Source organism: Arachis hypogaea, chromosome 16, assembly GCF_003086295.3.
Source record: "Arachis hypogaea cultivar Tifrunner chromosome 16, arahy.Tifrunner.gnm2.J5K5, whole genome shotgun sequence".
In the NCBI taxonomy this organism is placed as follows: domain Eukaryota; kingdom Viridiplantae; phylum Streptophyta; class Magnoliopsida; order Fabales; family Fabaceae; genus Arachis; species Arachis hypogaea.
This window is the reverse complement of record NC_092051.1, coordinates 33492068-33499517: the sequence shown is the minus strand read 5'-3', so window position 1 is coordinate 33499517 and position 7450 is coordinate 33492068. Positions and strand designations below refer to the sequence as shown.

Below are 7450 nucleotides of genomic sequence, written 5' to 3'. Positions count from 1 at the left end.
ATGACACTCTCTACACCCCAAATTTAACCAATTCATTTCTATAAATTTAGTTCTCACTAACAAAAAATTTAACTCCCCAAAATATTCTTTCGAGTTTCATCCTTTTACCAAACATCTATAGACAAAACTTGACTCTTTTTTTTATCATATTTTTTTATCATTTTAAAATTATTTATATACAAAAAATATATATTTTTGGTATATAATTATAAGCTCCATACAATTTTTAAGAATACAAAGTGTTCTCTCAGACTGCATTAAATTTTTTGTATTTCATAAAACTATTAAATTTATTATATATATATATATATTATTTTAAAAAAAAATAATAACAATAATAATGATTTTTTAACATATTATTACTCTAAATAATTAAATCTCTTCAATTTTTTTGTTATAATTATATACATATTTATATATATTATGATATTAAAATATAAATATATTTATATGATTTGAATATAATTATGTACTAAAAAAATGAATTAAAGAAAGCTATTTTGCAAAAATTTTAAATGCTAATAGAAAAATAAATAAATAAATAGATTCACAATATATTTATATGTATTTATTTATTTATTTTAAAATTTGTATATATATATATATTATTTTTTTTAAATGAGAAAAGGAATGATTTAATCTATTATTATTATTATTATTATTATTATTATTATTATTATTATTATTGTTTTTTTTAAAAAAAAAGAGAAAAGAAAAAACTCTTACCCTTTTAGTTTTGATGCGTTTTAAATTTTGAATATGAATTTGGAGAGACAAAAAGAGAAAGAGAAGCACAAACAACGAGAGGAGAGCGTGTTAATTATTTTATCTTCCTCAATAAATGTGTTTTTTTTTTTTTCGCAAAAAACATTCTCATAGTCATATTTATGATTGCTTTGTCTTCTCTCGATCAGATTCTTTTTCTTTTTCTTTTTAACTTTTTCTCTTCAGCTTTTCTCTCTCTTGCCATACGATGTATATTCTTATTTTTTTTGTATGAAAATCTGACACTTGTATTTTTGCTATTGTATTTTTGATATTTTTTTATTCTGAACTCTAGTTAATCAAAACTGTTATTCTAAATTCTTGTTACTTTGGATCTTTGTTATTGTATTCTTTGTCTTTGTATCTAGACGTAATTCTTTTTTGTTTTTATGTAACCCATCTTAGTCCTATGTATATTAGATTATTCATTCTGAAATTAGCTATAAAGATTTCATGACAAAGGTCCTTCAATTTGTAATTTTAAATGTTATATCCTCATTTGTATATATTTTTTATGACATCACAAATAAAAAAAATTGAATTAAAAATTATGAGCAGTACTCATTTGTAACTAAAAAATAGATATTTGAAAATATTAAAAAAGATTTTTTTATAGCATAATTACGAGTAATTTGATAATAAATTTTTTAATTAGAACAACTTATTAATGTTCAATATTCTTTTTCTCTCAAAGCTGTAGACTTATAATGTCCTGCAATATTTTATATACTTCACCAAATGAAATATGATATTGTGAGGATATGAAAAATTAGTGGTCTTATCAAGTAAAGAATATGATGAATAATTTTTATGCCTCTAATTTTTTTTTGTTTCATTTGAGAATTCTCTGGTTGTTTGATAAACCACTATTTTATGATATATTTTAGACTGAATTGAGTGGATTTTGTCAACTATTCTCACACTTATTCATGTAAGTTGCATGTTTTTTATTTCCTTCCCAATTTTGTGATATGATTGAAAACATGCTTTCTAAACTTTAAAATTGTTAATTTTTAATTCTCCTTTATTACCATTTGATACCGTGATGTGTTTGTTAAGTGTTTTCAAGTTTACAGGGCAAGAATGGCTTAAAGGATGAAGATAAAGCATGTTAAAGTGAAAGGAACACAATAAACTAAAGAGCTAAGAAGCGAGGAGCGATGCGCACGCATGGCTAATGCGTGCGCGTGATTTGGAGCGTTTTGCAGCGACGCGTATGCGTGAGCGACGTGTACGCATGACCACCATAGAAGTCCAGCGATGCGTACGTATGACCGACGCGTACGCGTGACAGAGCGTCACGTGCTGCACTTATCAGAACCCGCTGGGGGCAATTTTTGGGCTGATTTTGACCCAGTTTCAAGCCCAAAAATACAGACTAGAGGCAGGAGTAGAGGGAGACTGAAGACACTTCACTTTCACTTTAGTTTTAGATTTAGTTTTGAACTTTGGAGAGAAAACACTTACTTTTGTCTAAGATTTGATGTTCTTAGTTTTGCTTTAAATTGGATCTAGAGAGAGCTGCTACTACCTTCCATTGAAGTCAATTTCCTTCTAGTTTGCTTTTCTAATTTCCTTATTACTCTTTTCTATTTGATTATTTTGCTTCATGTTTGGATCTTGTCACCCTTCAATTCAATTAATGCATTGAATTATTTTTATGTTTAATTTTAGGGTAAAGTATACTTTTTGTCCCTGAAGTTTGACAAAAATTTCAAAAATATCCCTAAGTTTTATTTTGTTTTAATTTTGTCCCAAAAGTTTTCGATTTGCATCAAATATACCCTTGACGGCTAAAATTTCAAAAAATCTAAGACCAATCTAACAATAATGCATGAAAATTATGCTTGATTTGCTTGTGTTGAGGGTTGTTCCTATGAAATTGTTGTTGAATTGATCTTAAATTTTTTGAAAAATTAGCTGTCAGGGGTATATTTGATGCAAATCGAAAACTTTTGGGACAAAATTAAAATAAAATAAAACTTAGGGGTATTTTTGAAACTATTGTCAAACTTCAGGGACAAAAAGTATACTTTACCCTTAATTTTATTGCTTGTTTAATCATTGTTAATTAATTGTCAGTGTCAATTTTAATTTTATTAATTTATTATAATCACCATGTGTAACACCCTAACTTTTAGCACGTCATGATCGTACCAAAAGTAAGGCGTTACGGACCTGATTTCCTTTATTATAAATTTACTATTGAGCCTTTACGTCGATATCGCGTTTCCATTTTTAAGAAAATTTCAGAAAATTGATTTTAGTAATTAAAATCACATCACAAAAGATCTTCAAACAATAATAATCACATAATTACTAATAATAATAGATGTTATACGATTATATTCAATGTAAACTCAAATACAATACCTATCCCTCTGAATAAAATAAAAACCCTGAAGCAACAAGGGCGAGGGAACTCTATAAAAATAACAGGAATCACAAATAAATCTACAATCGTCTGCAGCTTCTTACTGAATCTCCGAACCTGCGTTACTGAAAGGGTGGAAGATTTGGGGTGAGAACAAACCACACGTTCTCAGTAGGGAATGGGAATGCCGTAAAAGTAATGAAATAAAGTGCAAATAATTAACTTTACTCAATAAAAATATATTTTTTTTATCAAACCCTTTTGAAAATACTCTTGGTTCTACTTTAGATAATTAACTACCTCCTTTTAAAATCTCTTAACTCAAAACAAAACCTAAATATAAAATTAGTCACACTTTCTGTCTCTCAGCCACATATTAATCCTCAGTCTCGTAATCACTTTAATACACTCACAAACAAGTAGTGCAAGCAAGAGATTCAATTCAATGTACAAGCAAGTCACAACAAGACAAACAATACAATCACAAAGTAATAAAACAGGCAAGCGCAATCAAATGCAAATGCGCAATCAATATGATGCATGTCTATCCCTAACGCAGGCCATGAGCTCATGTGTCGGTTGCCTACCCGCTTCCGACATTACCCGGGCACAAGTCCCAGATATGGTTTTCCAGATGCATCAGTGTGCTTATAAGTCGTACGGCCAGGCCGCATCAGTGTGACTTTAAGTCGTACGGCTAGGCCGCATCAGTGTGACTTTCCAAATCAATAAGCGTACATCTGGAAAACAGTTCTCAGTGTGTGGGCGTCCCCACTTTACATTTGGCACTAAGGCCCAAACAATGTCACATCTGCTCTCCTGTGGCAGACACTTCATTAATTAATATATTCTTTAAATCCTTGTTCTCTGCTCTCCTATGGCAGAGATTCCTTTTCTTAATAAACCGAGCTCAAATCTTTACTTAAAACAAAATCTCTCCTTAAAAGATTGGGTTTAAAATATTATATTTTTCTTAATAAATCAAACTTTAAAATAGAATGAATCTTTTCTTAACTAAATATATTTTAAATAATTTAATTTTTCAAAACCAAATCTTTTAAAATAACTTTTCAAATAAAACCTCAGATTTTATAAAATTCGGCGGCATTTTCTCTAAAATTCGGTCTAAACCACCCTTACGGGTTCCCTATTCCTCAACAATTCACCAGCCTTTTTCTCAACAATTCTCAAATCAGCGAAATTCTTAATAATCAGAAAACAGTCACATTCACAGCAATAATCCATACTCAATAACATTACTATTATATATATATATATATTTACAATTATTCAATTAATTTTGTAGGCATTCTAAATTAAAAACGTTTATCTTTAAAAATAAATCCCCTACCTTCGTACGTAATCAAAATACTCAAAATTTCGGAGAAACTTTCTGACCGAGCTGCTGAAAGTAAAAACATCCGAAATCCTCCTTGCCTCGTAGAACTCCAGTTGGCCAAGCTCAAGGAGTAAGAGAGCTACGTTACCGTCAACTTCCACCGGACAAAAGTAACGCCAACACGTAAAGGAGGAAGATACGAACACTTTTATCGGATTAGATTTTTTATTGGAATTACGGATCGCAGGAAATCGAGGCCAGAAAATTAGAGGGTTTTACGGTTCTCTCATAAAGCTTCGGTCTCTCTCTGTTCTTTCTTTCTAGCTTTACTAGAAAATGAGGCATGCAAGGCCAGTTTAGAACTAATGATCATGTTTAGGGGAAAATGTTACACAACTCATGGGTTTAGGTGTCATAATCTTATATATACATATGCATGATGATCTTATAATCTTACACACGTATATATGCATGAAATTAAAACACGTTTCATTTCTTTCCTTCTCCCAAATGGCTTCGGCCACTTTTTTCTCTTTTCTCTTTTTTTTTTAAAACTTTAATAATAATAATAATAATAATAATAATAATAATAATAATAATAATAATAATAATAAATTTTATGTTATTAAATTAATTTTTGAAAACTTGAGGTTTTACACCATGTCTTTTAATTACTCCCATTATATGTTATTGAATATGACATTCATGTTAATGGAGTAGAGCTCCCAACTTGGCTTAGGAGTTGACTAATTGAAAATCCTTGAGTTGTGATATCAAGTGTAATCTGTAATTGGGAATTGCAGGCTAACTCAATTTTCACCAACTCTAGTCCTTCTCCCTGAAGTGACTAGGACTTGTGAGTTAGAGCTAATGATACCCACTTAACTTTCCTGCAACTGCGAGAGGATAACTGAGTGGAAGCAATAAACCTTTACTATTACACTTGGAAAAGACAACAAGGATAGAAACTCCAATTATCTCTCCTAACCAAGGTTTTTAATTTCAAATATATAACACCTCTTGCTATTATTTGTTGCTTTAATTCCTAGCCGTTTAATTTTCCGTTCTCCAATTCTAAAATTTCTCAGAAAAATTCTAATCAATAATTTGCATCATTGTATCAACTCTTTGGGAAACGACCCGAGATTCTACTCCCGGTTATTTATTTTTAATTGTGACACACTTTTAAATTGATAGTGTAATTTTCGTCGGTTAAGACTGTACTTGCAACTCCATTTTTATCAAAAATTCTCAACCGGCATTTTTCTCCCATCAATTTTTGGCGCCGTTGTCGGGGAGTTGCATATGTGTGCTAAATTATTGGTTGGTGTAAATATTTTTATTTTTACATAATTGCATTTTTTTCTTATTTTTATTTTTATTTGTGTATTTTCTATTTACCAGTAGTAGTTATTAATTATTTTTTAGTATATTTTATTACCATGGACTCTATGTTTCTTTCGTTGAATGACGTGTTCATTACCGGATCTGAGCCTAGCCGCATTTGATCCTGAGATCGAAAAGACTATTTCACGTATTAGGCAAGCTCGGCGTTGGTTAGCCTCTGAGGGTGGTGAAAAGGGTTTTGTCCAATTCACCAGTCTTATTTGAGGTTGAGTCTGAAGCGTCATTTGAGGAAGAAACTAGTTCATCTCCTACTAATTTCATTGACACCTCTTCTATTGATTTAAGTGCAGATACTATGGCAGCTCCTAAAAGAATCACTCTCAAGGAAGCAGGAGCTCCGGATTTCACACTACAACCATATCAAGCGCGTCATCCAAATTTGACTGCGGATTTTAAACTGAAGACTGCTTTGATTAATCTCCTACCTAAATTCCATGGCTTACCTGCTCAAGAGTCTATCAAGCACCTCAGAGATTTTTAGACAGCGTGTTCAACTACTAGGCGGCATGGTGCGGATGAGATTGTCGTTTGACTATATGCCTTCCTATATTCTCTTGAGGGAAAGGCAATGGAGTGGTTCTACATTGAACCTGAAGCTGTTGTTATTAATTGGGATCTGCTTAGAAGGGAGTTCTTGGACAAGTACTTTCCAGTGGAGGTTACAGATAGACTGAGAAAGGAAATTTCCTGCATCATTCAAGGCGAATCAGAGACCCTCTATGAGTACTGGGAACGGTTCAAAAATCTCCTTGACTCATGTCCCCATCACATGATTAACCAGTTGGTGTTGATTAGCTATTTCTGCCAAGGCATGAAGCCTCAAGACAAGACCCTGTTAGATGCTGCGAGTAATGGCTCTCTAACAAAGTACAAGACGGCGAAAGAAGCGTGGCAATTGATCACCGATCTAGCTGAGTCTACCCAAAATGCAAGGCAAAGGAATAATCATCCCAAGGCTGTTGTGAAAGTTTCTTCCAATGGTGAGACCGCTGCTCTCACAAAGACATTGGAGGAGATGACCAATATACTCAAGCAACTCCAGCTCAATCAACAATAACATCTGCCTCCTCCACAACAACAATGTCAACAGATAGTCCCTCAGAGAATTTGTGGAATTTGTGCTTGCTACTCTCATTACATTGATGAGTGTCCACAACTCCAAGAGGACAACACCTTGGCGGCTACCAATGCTTATTACAACCATCCAAATCAAGGGTACTATCAACAGGGTGGTAACTACAATCAATGAGGTAATTACAATCAATGAGGTAACTACAATCAAGGTTGGCAAGACAATCCTAACTAAGGATGGAGAGACAACTACAACCAAAGAGGCAAAGACAATGGTGGAAATCAAAGGTGGAACAACAACTATAAACAAAACCGGTATCAATAAAACCCTCCATACCAATAGCAAAACCAAGGCCAAAGATACCAACCACCTCACCAAAGGCAAGTCCAAATACCTCAACTCAACCAACCACAAGCCCCTCAAATTACCTACCCTCCTTCTTCCTCCAACCAAGATGAAACACTCCATTCTATCCTTCAAGGGCAAAGAGAAC

General features: G+C 32.4%; 1 non-coding gene across 1 annotated transcript; it reads right to left on the bottom strand.

The window, feature by feature from the left end:
- Positions 1-6552: 6552 nt before the first annotated feature.
- Positions 6553-6660, bottom strand: LOC112761987 (small nucleolar RNA R71). Its single transcript, XR_003182352.1, has one exon. It is a non-coding gene; the product is annotated as a small nucleolar RNA R71 (small nucleolar RNA).
- Positions 6661-7450: the final 790 nt, after the last annotated feature.